At 39.7% G+C, this 15,469-nt stretch overlaps 1 protein-coding gene across 3 annotated transcripts in view; it reads right to left on the bottom strand.

Annotated features, from left to right (window-relative positions):
- The window catches only part of MICALL2 (MICAL like 2), a 976,695-nt gene that overhangs the window by 927,593 nt on the left and 33,633 nt on the right, over window positions 1-15,469 (bottom strand). The gene's annotated exons all lie outside the window — the stretch shown is intronic.

Below are 15,469 nucleotides of genomic sequence, written 5' to 3'. Positions count from 1 at the left end.
AAAATGCAATTACAGTAATGAAACACTAGCAATGAAAAATGCACTTAAAACAATATAAAACAGTACACAAATGCAGTGAAACAGTAAAAAAAGCTTTATAACAGTGCAAAATGTAGTAGATTAGCTGTATAGCACAATTATAAGTGTTGAGAAGTGCAATTCAATGAAATAAATGTAAGAAATAACTTATTCTGCTCTTGGAGAATTTCTGCTTTGTCCCAGTGATGAATCATCACTCCACAGCCTGGTAAAAATAAGCCTAAAATAATCAGCCCTGCAAAGTCTCAAACCCAGAACCCTGCACACTACAGTCAGAGCAATGTTCTTTTAGTGTGAGTGGGGGCAAGAGTATTTAGAGTGTCACGAAAGATTTTATTAAAGTATTTGACTGCATCATCTAAGGGGAGCATTTTGACTGGTTGCCAGTTGTGGGTTTTTAGGGTATCTAGAAATATCTGTTGGTTGAGATGTTGTTCTTAGAAAGTGTTTTTTGCCTGCATCCAGTTGGGATCTATGGGTGTACGCAGGGAGATGATTGCTAAAGGTATCAGGAAGGGTTCCAGCCTTGGTATATTTGTGAGGATGAGAGACTAGTATCCAGTCGAAGATTGAAACATTATGGTAATTTCCGACGTGTGGGGTCTGTGATGAGTTGAGTAAACTTGTGCAAGTTAATGCTGTAGTCCATAACAAATACGGAAAACCTCACTAAAGGTAAAGCTGCTCAGCACAACAGTCCACAAAAAAGAGAAGAAATAGCAGCAACCACCACTGTGAAAATGACTGTTTAATAGCAAAATAAAAGATAAAACAATGAAATAAAATTCAAGCAGAAATAGATGAGTGCTTTCGGGCTGTGCCCTTCATAAGATAAATCAACTAATCTCAAAACACTCATCTAAAAGGAAAGGACAACCAATCAATGCTCAATACTGAACCCGCCAGTTTTTAAGGGCAGGTTTTAGTGGAATGACATCATTAAGTCCAGTGTGTCTGAAGTTCCACAATCCATTTAGCTTCTTCAAACTCAGTGTCATTTACTATGTCACCATCTCTGATACCTTTTCTCATATTCCAGATGACCAAAAATTTAAGCTGATGTCCCTCATAATTAGATATGTGTCTATATAGGGCATTATGCTCATTCTGTACCCTGATGGCTGAAAAATGATTCAGTATCCTAGTCTTAAGCATACAGTTCATTTCCCTACATAGTAACAGCTGCATGCTTGGCAGGTGGCAAGATGAACAACATTGATAGTCCTACAATTGGCTCTAGCACTAAAATGATAAACCCTGCCTGTAATAAGGATGCTAGCTTTGTATACCCAATTTATATATCTACATGCTTTGAAAGACCCACAGGGTCTAGTCCCTTTACTAGCCACGACCTGTTGATGGTCTTTTGTCCCTTCATGGCTCAATAAATCTTTCAAATTTTTATTTCTCCTAAAGCCAAAACTGGGCTCATCCCCCACAACCTTCCTGATCTTCTCATCAGTCAACAAAATTTTCCAATTTCGCCTGACTATATCACACACCCCATGGATATTGTTACTGTATGTGAACATAAGTCTCAGCTTGTTACTACAACCTAACTTGTTTCTAACGTCCACAGTCCTTTCTGCATTCTGTTTTAACCATGGGCACATTCTGCCCTTTCTAAAATCTCTCTGGGACTGTGTGATTTTTCATGCCTTATTTCCACCGTAGCCTCTATCCATGAAATGCCTTTCCAAACATGCAACCTCTTCCTCAAAACCATCTTCCTCTGTGCATAGTGTGGAAATCCTCCCCAACTGCCCATTGATAATGTTATCAAATATAAATCTTGCATGCATACTATCTTGTGTCAACAAACTGTTCTTCCAACACTCTTTCCTAAATAAGATAGTCTTAAATCCTGCTTCATCTTGCATTATTCTAACATCCCAAAAAATCTGTCATTGTCCTGGAGAAATTGATCGCTGTAAATCGTGTGAACAAGAAACTTTGCTATATTTACAAGATGCAAATGCTAGGAAATTTCATAACCTAACTGCAGGACAGAGAAAGGCACTAAATGATTTACAATACAATACTCAAATAGTAATTAAACCAGAAGATAAAGGGGGGGGGGCAGTGGTGGTCATGAGTAAGAATGTTTATCATGACAAACTAGCTGAATTGCTTTCAGATGCCTCCACCTTTATCCATATATCCCCCATTCGCTTCAGAGAGGTTAGGGATCAATTGAGACATATGGAAGCCGTAGGTTTAATGGATAAAGAGTGGTTTGATTTTTTTATGGACAGAGAATCCTTTTCAAAGCCTTACTTAAGGTGCATGATTTGAAACCCCCCCCCCCCCACTCAGACCTACTGTCTCAGGGAGGGGTTGGATCACTGAAAATATTTCAATTTGGTTGGAATGCACCTTAAGACCCTGCTGAACATTCTTGGATGAGGTATTAAGGGATACAGGATATTTTTGACTTCCTTAAGGGAACGTGCAGTAACAGGTAGGGGTGCTAATTACATCATGGTCACACTTGATGCTAAGAGCCTTTTTACAGTGATTAGTAATGGTTATGGTATTGATGCAGTATCATGTTTATCAACCGATATGCATATGATAGAAGGGAGGGGTCACACTTGATGCTAAGAGCCTTTTTACAGTGATTAGTAATGGTTATGGTATTGATGCAGTATCATGTTTATCAACCGATATGCATATGATAGAAGGGAGGAAGTTGGAACTGGTGATGAGCCGCCTGACTATAGTTTTAGAATATAATGTGTTTACATGTGTAGGTAGTTTTTACCGACAAATACAGGGGGTAGCTATGGGCACCCCCTGTGCGAACACATACGCAAACTTGTTATTGCCTTTCTGGGAGAGAGAATATGTTTTGGGGCACACAAAATATGGAGGAATAAGTTATGCCTATATACACACTTTGTGGATGACATTTTTTTGTTAGGGGAAGGGGAAGTAAATGAGTTGATGGAGTTCACGAAGTATTTAGAGTCTACCACCACTTTCATTAAATTTTCGGTCAATTTCTCCAGGACAATGACAGATTTTTTGGATGTTAGAATAATGCAAGATGAAGCAGGATTTAAGAGGACATTATTTAGGAAAGAGTGGTGGAAGAACAGTTTGTTGACACAAGATTATATGCATCCAAGATTTATATTTGATAACATTATCACTGGGCAGTTGGAGGATTTTCAGACTATGCACGGAGGAAGATGATTTTGAGGAAGAGGTTGCATGTTTGAAAAGGCATTTCGTGGATAGAGGCTACAGTGGAAATAAGCTACGAAAAATCACACAGTCCCAGAGAGATTTTAGAAAGGGCAGAATGTGCCAATGGTTAAAACAGAATGTAGAAAGGATTGTGGAAGTTAGGTTGTAGTAACAAGCTGAGATTTATGTTCACATAAAGTAGCAATATCCATGGGGTATGTGATATAGTCAGGCAAAATTGGAAAATTTTGTTGACTGATGAGAAGATAAGGAAGGTTGTGGGGGATGAGCCCAGTTTTGGCTTTAGGAGAAATCAAAATTTGAAAGGATTTATTGAGCCATGAAGGGACAAAAGACCATCAACGGGTTGTGGCTAGGAAAGGGACTAGACCCTGTGGGTCTTGCAAAGCATGTAGATATATAAATAAGGATGCTAGCTTTGTACACCCTATTACAGGCACTGTTTATCATTTTAGTGCTAGAGCCAATTGTAGGACTATCAATGTTGTTTATCTTGCCACCTGTCAAGCATGCAGCTGTTACTATGCAGGGAAAATGAACTGTAGGCTTAAGACTAGGATACTGAATCGTTTTTCAGCCATTAGGGTACAGAATGAGCATAATGCCCTATATAGACACATATCTAATTATGAGGGACATCAGTTTAAATTTTTGGTCATCTGGAATATAAGAAAAGGTATCAGAGGTGGTGACATAGTAAATGACACTGAGTTTGAAGAAGCTAAATGGATTGCGGAACTTACAGCACACAGACACCCTGGACTTAATGATGTCATTCCACTAAAACCTGCCCTTAAAAAATGGCGGGTTCAGTATTGAGCATTGATTGGTTGTCATTTCCTTTTAAATGGGTGTTTTGATATTAGTTGATTTATCTGATGAAGGGCACAGCCTGAAAGCGCATTGTTTTTATCTTTTATTTTGCTATTAAACAGTCATTTTCTCAGTGGTGGTTGCTGCTAAGTTAATGCTGTAGGAGGGGTTGCTAGAGATGAGGGATTGCCAATTTATATTGGTATCATCCAAAATAATGGATTCATTGCATATATTTAAGGTTGACCAGGACAGAAAGTCTTCTATAGTAGATATATTTTGCCCTGATGGAATGTAGAATGTGGCAATAAATAACTTTTACTGCTATTTAAGTGAAGATTTGCTAGTAGTAGTTCCATGTTTCCGCATTTGGGAATGGACTTGGTGAAAGGAGTAAAAGATAGAGAGTCTCAGAATATTAATGCAACACCTCCACATTTTTTATGTGTGTTGTCATTTCTAAGAATGTTATATCCAGGGGGAGTTATTTCTGTGTCAGATATGTGTGGTTTTAACCAGGTTTCTGTGAGTACTACAGTATCTGGGGAGTATTGAGTTAGCCAGGTGTGAAATTCTGTGGTTTTGTTACAGATACTACGTACACCAATTGTTATTATGCATAGGTTTTTGGTACTAGGGGATGGGTTGTAGAATGAGCAGTTTGTGGGACCAGGATTAGGGTGAATGTCACCACACTGTCAGAGAGCAAGATAGTGATGAGTAAGGAAGAACAGGTGTGGGGTAAGGAGAACGGTCTAAGGGATCAGTAGTTTATTATCTTCAATTTTATGCTGATTACAGAGCACTTTAACTTTGTTGGATAACAGGTACTATAGGTGAATAAAGACGGTGAGATGTTGGAGTAACTGCTAGTGAAAGAAGGTGAAGTTGTGGTGACTGAGGGAGATATTATATTATGGGTGGGGAGTAGAGTATAACAAGGAAAGAGGTTGTGTGTGACAGCAGGAGAAGGGTGGTGGAGAGGGTGATTAGTGTTAAGAAATGTTTTAAGTAAAAGCACATATTAGAAATTAATAGTGAGATCACAGAGTAGAGGAGGTGTAAGCAATGAGGGTGTGGTAAGGGGAGTAGTTAGCTGGGAGGGGAAAAATAGAAGGGGTTGATTGAGGAAGTGATAGGAGAGAAGATAGTGGGAGTGAAGTGGTGAAATATCAAAGGGTATTACTGGCTGGTGTAGAGGATATGGGAGGGGCTAGCTAAAAGAATAAATGTAATTGAAGTGGGGTGGGCATAAATAGGGATAGGGTAGGTGAGCAAAGTGAGCCTGGAACGGGCTGTGCCCAGTCCCAAAACATCTGATTGATCACTGTCAATATGAAATAGTAATAACACTTAACTCACCCGTCTTTCCTCTCATGTCCAGAACTCTGTGGAAAGTCACTAATTTTATTATTTCCTGTAGGTAAAGAAAGGAAAAGGCAACTTTCAGGTGGCTTTGTGCCTATATTTGAACATTGCGAGGTCTCTGCTCCCGTGACTCACAACGTTTAAGGTTAAACTCGCATAAGCGGACTTGAATGTTTTCAACATGTTCAAATAAAGGGGTTTTGAAACTTAAAAAAATATACCTTTTGCCTACACCCAAGTCACCAGAAGAAGCTCATGCCTTTTTGTTTCAGATATGATGCCCAATTTTCTGAGAAACTCAAGGCTAAGAAACCTTAGCTTTCTTCTTCTCACACAGACGCAACAATATTTTTTAGGGTCTAGCGATGGAACAAGAAGACTTGTAGCTTTTCTTCATATACTTATTCATGACCAGTCTCCAGCTAGTTCCAAACCCTGCTATCTGGCCACTTTCTGGTGCACAGCCTTCAATGGCTGCTGATGCAGTCATGTATTACAACACTGTAGTCTTGGTTTACTTAATCCTATACAACTTCAGTTCCTCCCCACTTGAAGGAGTTGATTGTGCCTGGCTTCACTTCTGTTCTCTGCAATCAAGCAGCTTTGGTGGTTCAAAGGTTGTAGCTTAAATCCTCTGTGATTTGACATCTTTGCAACCTAGTATGTGGGTGGCTCTAGGATGGTAAGATGCTTTGTGGTGCTAAGGTCCCTAAAAACATACTCATTCACTTCAGTTGGCTCTGGCCTTTGAGTACTTCTTTCCAAACATGTTTGTGCCTGTTCTTTTTTTACACAGCTTAGCTGCTGATACTGTTGCTCTGCATCCTTGTCAAACTGTCTGCTTTAGATGATTTGTTATTGTGCTCTGATATATAATTTAAATTATGTATTTATATGTATCTCTATATTTTGATGCATCTAAATATGACAATGTCCCAAAAAAGCTGATTTGTGCAGTCCTATGGTGGTTTAAAGTTCCAAAAACACTGGCAGAATTAGTGCAGGCTATGTACAAGGACCCAATGACTCAAGTATGATCAGTGTTTGGAAAAGAAGGGTTCCCAGTGGGAGTACCTGCACATCAGGGTTCAGCTATAAGCCCACTGGCTCTTCATACTGGTGAAGGACTACATTAGCAAACAGGTCAGAGGGTATCTGCTGGTTCTCCAGCCACCTCTCTAGCAGACTGTAAGTCCTTCAAATGGCTCACTGCACACTCTTCCTTCCTTCCCATCACTATAGGAGTTCCTCAAGGGTCCATCCTTGGCCCTCTACTACTCAACATCTTCACAAACAACCTTCATACTTCCTGTCCTAACTCTTCTCTCATTCAGTATGCTGAGGACTCTACCATCATAGCTATCTCTAATAATCTCTCTGACCTATACACCGTTACCCAAGACTAATTTAACGCCATTGCAAATTGGCTCTCCAACAATCAGCTTGTACTAAATCATAAAAAGACCAAACTTCTTCTATTCTTACCAAAATCTCTCTCCCACTCGAAACCTACCTTCACTATTACTTCTCTCAACAACACCACTATCAAAGTGGAGACAAACACCAAACTCCTCGGGGTCATCATAGATGATCATCTTAAATTTTACCTACATGTCCACAGCTGCAATAAAAAACTTGGACTACTTTACAGAAATAAAACAATTTCTTACAAAGGAGTCTCAAATCATACTTGCAAATGCCTACCATCTCCCAAGCCTCCTCTATGGGTCCCAAATCCTAACTAACATCCAGTCTTCTCTACTCACTAAGCTGGACTCCACTTACAACAAAGCTGCCAGATTTGCAACTAATCTACCCTCAAACTCACATCACTGTCAATCCCTCAGTTTCTTAAACTGGTTAGAGCTCCCCAAACAACGTATCTTATCCTAATTACCCCAATTACTTGCCATTCACTATATTCTCAATAATTCTCCTTCTGACCTAACATTTCTTCTACCATTTCCCATTATACTCTGGCAAGACACCTGAGGAGCACAGACCAAAACCTCCTAGATATCTATAAGGCAAAAAAAATCTATTGGCCAAAGTATTTACAGCTACTTTCCAGCCCTATCTGGAATCAGCTTCCCCTAGCCATCAGAGAATTTAGTAACACCACAGCTTTCAAAAGGACCATTAAGGAACATTTATACAGCACCTGGATTTGTCTCTGCAAAAACCCTCCAAGAACCCAGTCTCTGCAAAAACCCTCCATGATCACCCTCCACATAATCATTCCTTGCTATCACTCAATCACTGTACTCTCATCTTTCCTAACTCCCCCTACCCCCAGTTACAACTCCTACTTTTACTAACTACCAATGGAATGTAACTTATTTTATTTGTTTACTTTTACATTTGTTAACCGGGTTAGTCTGTCTGGGTTCTTAGAAGCCCTTTTTCAGCAGAGACCGGAGGAGAAAAGCTCCCAAAAAAAAGTTTAAGTAAACAAATAGTAAGAACAAAGATAAACACAGATCACATTTTAAGTATACATACTTCTGAAGTAATTACATAACATGCAATAAAGGAATATATAGAATTGATAGAAATACAATACAATACATATATGGAAATGTTCACGTAGTATGGCAAGAAACTAAGCAGAAATATGGTAAGACTAAGGTCAATACATTGCTGAACCAAGGTACTAAGCATGAAGTAAATAAATATACAGATAAAGTTGTGTGAACTTTGGAAATTAATAAATAAATTAAAGAACAGTAATAAGGGATTATGGGAATTGAGTGTAACATGAGCTAACTAGTATGGAATATGACAGAAAAAATGTGTAGGTAGTAGTAAGAGAGAGAGCTAGAAGTGATACAGTTAAGTTAGGTTATTCCTGAATGTTTCTTGGGTATTAGTTTGCAGCATGAACATATCCAATTTGACAGCAAAAAAGATTAAAGCTGTTTCTTGAAGGCATTTTTGTCTTTAAGTAGTCTATGGGCTAAAGGGAGTGTGTTCCAATTTTTTGCAACTGAGTGACAATAGAGTATTTTCCCAAAAGTTTTGCTTGGCTTATGAACTTCAGGGAAAGTATTGATTAGTATTTCTTAGTGGATGTTGAGGAGTATAAAGTGTCAGAGAATTTGCAAGGTATGGGCAGGATTTAGGATTGTTTAGCATATAGTTGGCTATAAGGAGTTGGGATTGAGGCAGTAAGTTAGAAAATTCAGCCAGTGTAAAGCCTTTAATGAGAGGCAGTGATGGGATTTGTAAGGTTGATTTGCAGCAAATCTGGCTACTTTGTTATATGTGGTTTCTAGTTTGGATTTTAGGTTACTCTGTAGATGGGTAAGAATGGGTGAAGCATAGAGTAGGGATGGTAGAAGCAGGGATTGGGCAAGGGATGGCCTGGATGCACATGGAAGAAAGTTTTTGTGATGGCAAAGCAGACCTAGTTTTTGAGGTTTTTTTTTACTGAGCTATGAATATGATGATTGAAGTTAAGTTCACCATCAATTATTGCTCCAAGGAGTTTTGTTTGGGTGTCAAGAGAAATTTTAGTTCCATTAAGGGATGTTACGGAAAAGTTCTGTTTAGCATGTTCTAGATTTTTAGGTAGGAAAAAGTAGTGGCTTAGTTTTGCTCGTATTTAGCAGGAGTTGGTTGGATTCTAGCCAGTTTTCAACTGACTGGAGTGAGTTTTGTGTAAGGGATTGAAGGTTTTTCTATGTTGTCATCAGAGTTGATGGTCGAGTCATCAGCATACTGAATAAGATTGGATTGGGGGAAGGATGAGAAAGAGTCATTGGAATCTATGTGTGGCAATAATGGTGAAGTTAGATAGGGAGGGGGAAATGTGAATAAAGGTAGATGTGTTGTGGTTTGGAGATAATGTGAGTGTAGGTGATTTGGTGTGTATAACAGTAGTGCTTTGATAGCATGTGAGAACTGAGAGAAAGAGTAATGTAGTTGAAAGGAGAAGAAGAAATAGTATATTAAGAATAGTAGGCATATTCGTAATTAGAGTAGTGTGAGATAGATGAGATTGTTAGTTCAGAGGGTAATGAAAGACTATAGGAATGGTATAAGAGTGTGAGCACTAAGGGGGTGGGGATTTAAAGAGGTGTGTTGTGTTGTATGATTGGCTAGTGAAGTGGATGGAGGAGGTGTGGCTAACTATAAAGTAAATTGAGTCAGGGGTGGGCAGGAATGGGGGCAGGGTAGGGAAGTGAAGTGAGCCCGAACGATAGCGAGGGTGAACAAAGTGGGCCACACAAAAAACAGATGGAACTAGCCCAGGAAAAACAAACAAATCAGCCAGGTTACTTCAGGTATGGTAGTTTGCAGCACTTTTACTGTTTGCAAATAACTCCTGTGTCCCGGAGTTTGGTTGTCATTAGCAAATGTGTAGGTTTTGCTCCAAGTGGTTAACCCACTCAAGTAAACCTTTCAAGTTGCTTCCAATAAGAAGTAACAGTCACAACTTGTGTCTTTGATTTATTTTAAAAATGCTCAGTGAGACTAAAAAGCAGATGGTGATCAATTTAAAAGTAATGCTGCCACCTAGTGGTATACTGCGGTGGTAGTGCTGCGGTAGCGTTGTCATCTCACAGTAAGACATTTTCCTGTTTGATTCTCAGCTAGAGTGTCTTCTGTGTGGAGACATGCCTGAATGGGCGTACCTTCGTTGAAGGTTGTGTGTCAGGGCCGGCAACTCGGCAAGTAAAAATCTACTGCCAATCATTAGCGGACCGGAGTTCCGCTGTGGCGACCCCTAACAGGGAAACGCCGAAAGACACAACAACAGCTGCCACCTAGTGGTATAGCTTGGAACCAAGTCAACACTGCATGGGGGGGGGGCTCGAGCCAGTTGTCAGTACTAAACTAACCTGCTCTCAGTATCAGCTCTGTTGACCAAGTCTAATCTTTGTGTTTTTTTTCTTACTAAGCTGCCCCTCATTCCATGTTTCACTCAAAGATTCTGCTAATTACTCTTATGTTAGTTATGTTCCCTAGAAATGTCATGGATTATACTTCATTACGTTATGTCCTCAATATACTGTTTTAATATGATTTATCCAGAGTATTGTTTGTTTTGCTGTGCTTTATCTACCGCTTTGTAAGTTTACAATGTTGAGGAGCTTTTCTCCCCAGATATGATTTATCCAATGTATTGTTTGTTTTACTATGATTTATCTACTGTTTTGTAATTTTACAATGTTGTGGAGTTTCCACTGAAAAAGGGCACCTACCCAGTTGGACTTTCCTGGTTAACAAATATCAATTAAATAAATTAATAAATAAATAAAATAAAATATAAATAAGTGATGGATAAATAAAGGCAGTTGGGTGAATATGAAACTAATGTTCTGAAAGTGGGCAAATAATACTGCATGGAATTCTTTAAGGTACGGGAAGCAACTCACAGAGATGGATTGAAATCACAGACTACAGGAGCTAAATAAAAACATGAAAGGCAGACCTCAATTATGCTGAGAGATGGAAGTTGTCTTGCAAGTGTCTTGAAAAGGTACCTTTTTAACTGGAGGTTCCAGACTTGTATGAGCCACTTCAGATCTAGGAGAGCATGTTTAGAAGAAATCTAGGCAAAAGAAAAAAATGCCCCCCCCCCCCCCCCCCCCCAAGTCCAAAGCTGAAATTTCTCCAAGAGGCATAATTTAGCAGGTTGAGCCTCCAAGGTCTTTTTCAGCAAATAAATCTGCAAAATATATTTTCTGCATCTAAGATTAGTTATAGAAGGCACACAGCATATGTTAAGTCTAGAGGGACTGAGGGGTTCCCCTATAGAAATTACACATCTGGTGCCTATCAGGGCAGGAATTTTCTCCACAGGAGCACTCACGTAAACCTCAATAAAGGGGATCTAACCAACCACCACAAGAAAACAGTTAACATATCTGCTAAAGAAACGATGATGACATTGTTTATAAAGAAAGCACTAATAAGTGAATTTCCATATAAGAACAAATATTTCCCTAGGCAAGGAATGCTGACAGAGAAAATAAGCACTGAAAGATATGGCTCCTCATAATTCAATAAAGGCAGCAATTAAACAGAACCTTACATAACAGTAAGCTAGGGTAATTTTAAAACAAATGAGAAGGTTAAGTCAACATGGAAAATGGAATAACAAGAATTTATTCACGTTTGTTTAAAAGAGTAGTGCACTGATTTCATTGGACCACTTTCTGGCACAGTCTGGGTGAATACAGTCACAATCGTAAGAGCAGGCCAGTGACTGCAGCCTTTGCTAGCACATATGTGGTATCATGCATGCATGCAGACGGGGAAAGCATAATACAGCCATGAGGTGGTGCAAATCTCACATCAACCACCAGGGAGTGGAGTTAGGACTTAGAAATGCCTGGCTGCACATTCTAATAAGGGCTTCCTAGCAAGCCCTCAGATATGGGGGACTGGCAGGAGGAGAGGTGAGCGACTTTATGAACTTTAAAGCTGAAGGAGGTAGGCCAATGGTTATTTTCAGGCTGCCAGCGAGGATGTTCCATGGTGGTTAAGTGGTGATACATTCAGTGAGCAAAAGACAGCAAGGAAGGATGATGACCCTATGGATATCCAAGATAAATCAACCTTCCTGTCTGTCTGGATGACGGGTTTCTCTCATTGGCTTTAATTCAAATCAGTCACCACGGTTGCCAATAGGGATGAATAAGCAGAGACTCACTATAAAAGGGCTGATACTAGATGGGGAGGTAAAAGTATATATACAAATATTTAAGGAAGTAATATCTCAAGAAAATTTCATAGTGTTGTAAAATAAAAAAATCAGTTTTTGAGTGACAAACAGCAGCCCAAAGCTACCGAGTGACTGTGTGAGCATTTCAAGTGGCACTGAAGATCTGAAGAGGGACAGCAAGACCTTCCATTAAGGAACAAGATGAATACTAAGCAGCAATGGAAATTCTGGATTACCAAATGCCTGCAGCTTTACTCCTATTAGTTGCAGAGGATGGACCCACTCCTACCAAATACACAGAGATCATGCTGGACCAGCATCCAGTTCTATGTTCAAAGTCACTCATGACATAGGAGTGAAACATTACTCCTGACATTATTTGTTGAGAATTTATGCACTTCCAAAACATTAAGTATTAAAGCAATAATCCACTACTGTGCACAGGTATATTTACCTACAGCTGGTGTGGTTTGATCACGAGGGCATCTGTTAATAACATCTTCTACTGCTGTTTAGCCATGCAGCTATTCCTGAGACAACTATTTTAAATTTGCCTTCTTAGAAAACTCTCTTGAAACCAACGTACAGTACTGTTACATCCCTAAGAAACATCAACATATACATCAGTCAGAGTAAGCTAGGATATTATGAGTAGGGCAATGGATGCATCTGCATTCACTGATACAATAATAAGGTTAATAAAGACTATATGATACAATAATAACTTTAACTAGGAAGAAATGCGAAAGATTGGCTGTAAGAATTAAACGGGGGGGGGGGGCTCTCCTGTAAATTGTGTTTGTACAGGGAAATCATGCAGGGGTGTCTAATTTTCCTTTGTTACTTACTTTGTATTTAGAGTCACTGGCAAATTAAACAATACAAACCATCAAATGGATTTTGATTTGGTATAAATATCTGATAAGAAGGGTAAAGGGTTCCTGTCAATACAGGAAATTTCACATACTTAAAATATGACATCGTCCAAACTCCATGGCAGGATACAAGAAACTGTTGTTAACAAAAGGAAATTTTTTTCCACTGAGTACTAGGAAATATTTGGTGTATAAATACCTCACTAATAATTTTCCCTGTGGGAGACTGAATATTACAGATCATGTGTTCACTGGTATAATAAAAAATTGGACATCTTATTGTACTGAGACTTAAGCAGATTTTATTTTTCTTTCTCAAGTTATCATCACAACTATTACTTTAAATGCCACCATGTGAAAGAAAGTAAAAGTGTTTCTGATGAAGGAATTCAACCACTACTCTGGGAGACATTTTTCACTTAGAAACGGATCTTAAGACACAGCAAGATTGTCAATATGCACTTCAGATACTGATGGAGCACCCTCAAGGGAAAGACGCAATAATTTCAAAACTGACTGCTGCATCTCATGCCAGCAGAGGAATTGCAGGCTCAGATTTTTCTACCCTCCGAGATTACTGCATGCATGCGTATAACCAGATGACTGAAATCAGTTCAGGTTAGCATAGACACATCTACAGTGAGGTTCCCTGAAGACAGAGCGACTCTTGTGATGAATTCACACAAATGCGATCACAAATAAGGGAAACCTGATACCTCCTGAATACGAAGAGAGCTTGAGAGTAAGAAAAATCACAGTGTCACAGTGAAAAAGCATTTTTTGGGGGCCCTCTGCACCCCCTTATACCCGATACTTACCAACGCTTGAGCTTACAACAATATTTTGAAAGCTAAAATCCCAGTTTTACCAGCAATTTGTTTTTACAGGTTCAAAGGTTCACAGCAGATTGCTTGGTTAACAGCTTAAGAGCCCTTATAAGCCTAGCCATTATTACCTGAATTGCACCTGTTTTTGATCCCCAAGGGCTAGAGGATGGCTTAGGTTTGCATCTATCAGTATTTTACAGACTGCTCCTATCCATAAGGGACATGGGCACCAACCCAGGAAAGAATTTATGATTTGCCATCAATTGATCCAAACTGCGTTTGAAGAGGGTCAGGGAAGGGCTCTGCTTTATGTGAATAGGAAGGTCAGGGAAGGGCTCTGCTTTATGTGAATAGGAAGGTCAGGGAAGGGCTCTGCTTTATGTGAATAGGAAGGTCAGGGAAGGGCTCTGCTTTATGTGAATAGGAAGGTCAGGGAAGGGCTCTGCTTTATGTGAAGAGGAAGGTCAGGGAAGGGCTCTGCTTTACGTGAAGAGGAAGGTCAGGGAAGGGCTCTGCTTTACGTGAAGAGGAAGGTCAGGGAAGGGCTCTGCTTTACGTGAAGAGGAAGGTCAGGGAAGGGCTCTGCTTTATGTGAAGAGGAAGGTCAGGGAAGGGCTCTGCTTTATGTGAATAGAAGGTCAGGGAAGGGCTCTGCTTTATGTGAAGAGGAAGGTCAGGGAAGGGCTCTGCTTTATGTGAAGAGGAAGGTCAGGGAAGGGCTCTGCTTTATGTGAAGAGGAAGGTCAGGGAAGGGCTCTGCTTTATGTGAAGAGGAAGCCTGTTCCAGAGAAGGGGTAGTCTCGGAGACATATCTGTCTCTCCAGCACCTTTTGCTCATGTCACAGACCAGGTTTAGATACACAGATCAGGTGACCCTCATGTAGTTTGTCTTGTGAATGTGTAACAGTTCCATCGGAGTTGGATTTGTGAGTGCCTTGTAGGTTGGGCATAGATCACCCCTTAACGGCCCGTAGGGAACAGAGTAAAGGGATTGGGCTGTTAGTCCATCTGGATAGGACTTGTTTACAACACCCTGTATTTTCTTTGTGAGGAACCTCTGAGACCACTCCAGCTGTTGCAAGTGCATGGTCAAATACATGTACATGACAAAAGGTGCATTGTATTTCATTATTGGTCTGACGAGGGTCAAATATATAGTGGGACTATAACTTCCCTGGATCTGTATGCCATGGTTTTACTTATAAGATGTGCCATGTAGAAGGAATTCCTTACCACTTTGGACACATGGCAGTCAAAGTTCAGATTACTATCTACCTGTGTAACCACGTAGATTTCTCACCTCTTGAGTCCACTCCTAGGTGTGTGCTATTAATGTTATTATTTGCATGACCCGTCATGACCTCATGAGATCACAATGCTAACCTAGATGACAAAGGTAGAAGGAAGTGTAGAAAAACGTAGACCTAAACAGCAGGATTGTATGGAGGAAATACTTTCAAATTGTCTTCTCATAACTTGGCAGCTTTTTTTTAATTTAAAACAGCATACTCAAGAACAGTTGATGCAGGTAAGACGTTTTCAATGCACATGATCTTTAAGTGTTCATTTGTATATATTCCATGGACTTCCACTACAGAAGTCTTAGGTATTGCACAGAGAAGACTAGTTTAGCTGGGTCTTTTTTTAGAGTTTTCTACTAC

The sequence above is a fragment of the Protopterus annectens genome, chromosome 12.part0, assembly GCF_019279795.1.
Source record: "Protopterus annectens isolate FY-2018-M chromosome 12.part0, PAN1.0, whole genome shotgun sequence".
Lineage (NCBI taxonomy): Eukaryota > Metazoa > Chordata > Ceratodontiformes > Protopteridae > Protopterus > Protopterus annectens.
The sequence above is the reverse complement of the archived record's forward strand: the minus strand, read 5'-3'. Positions and strand labels throughout refer to the sequence as shown.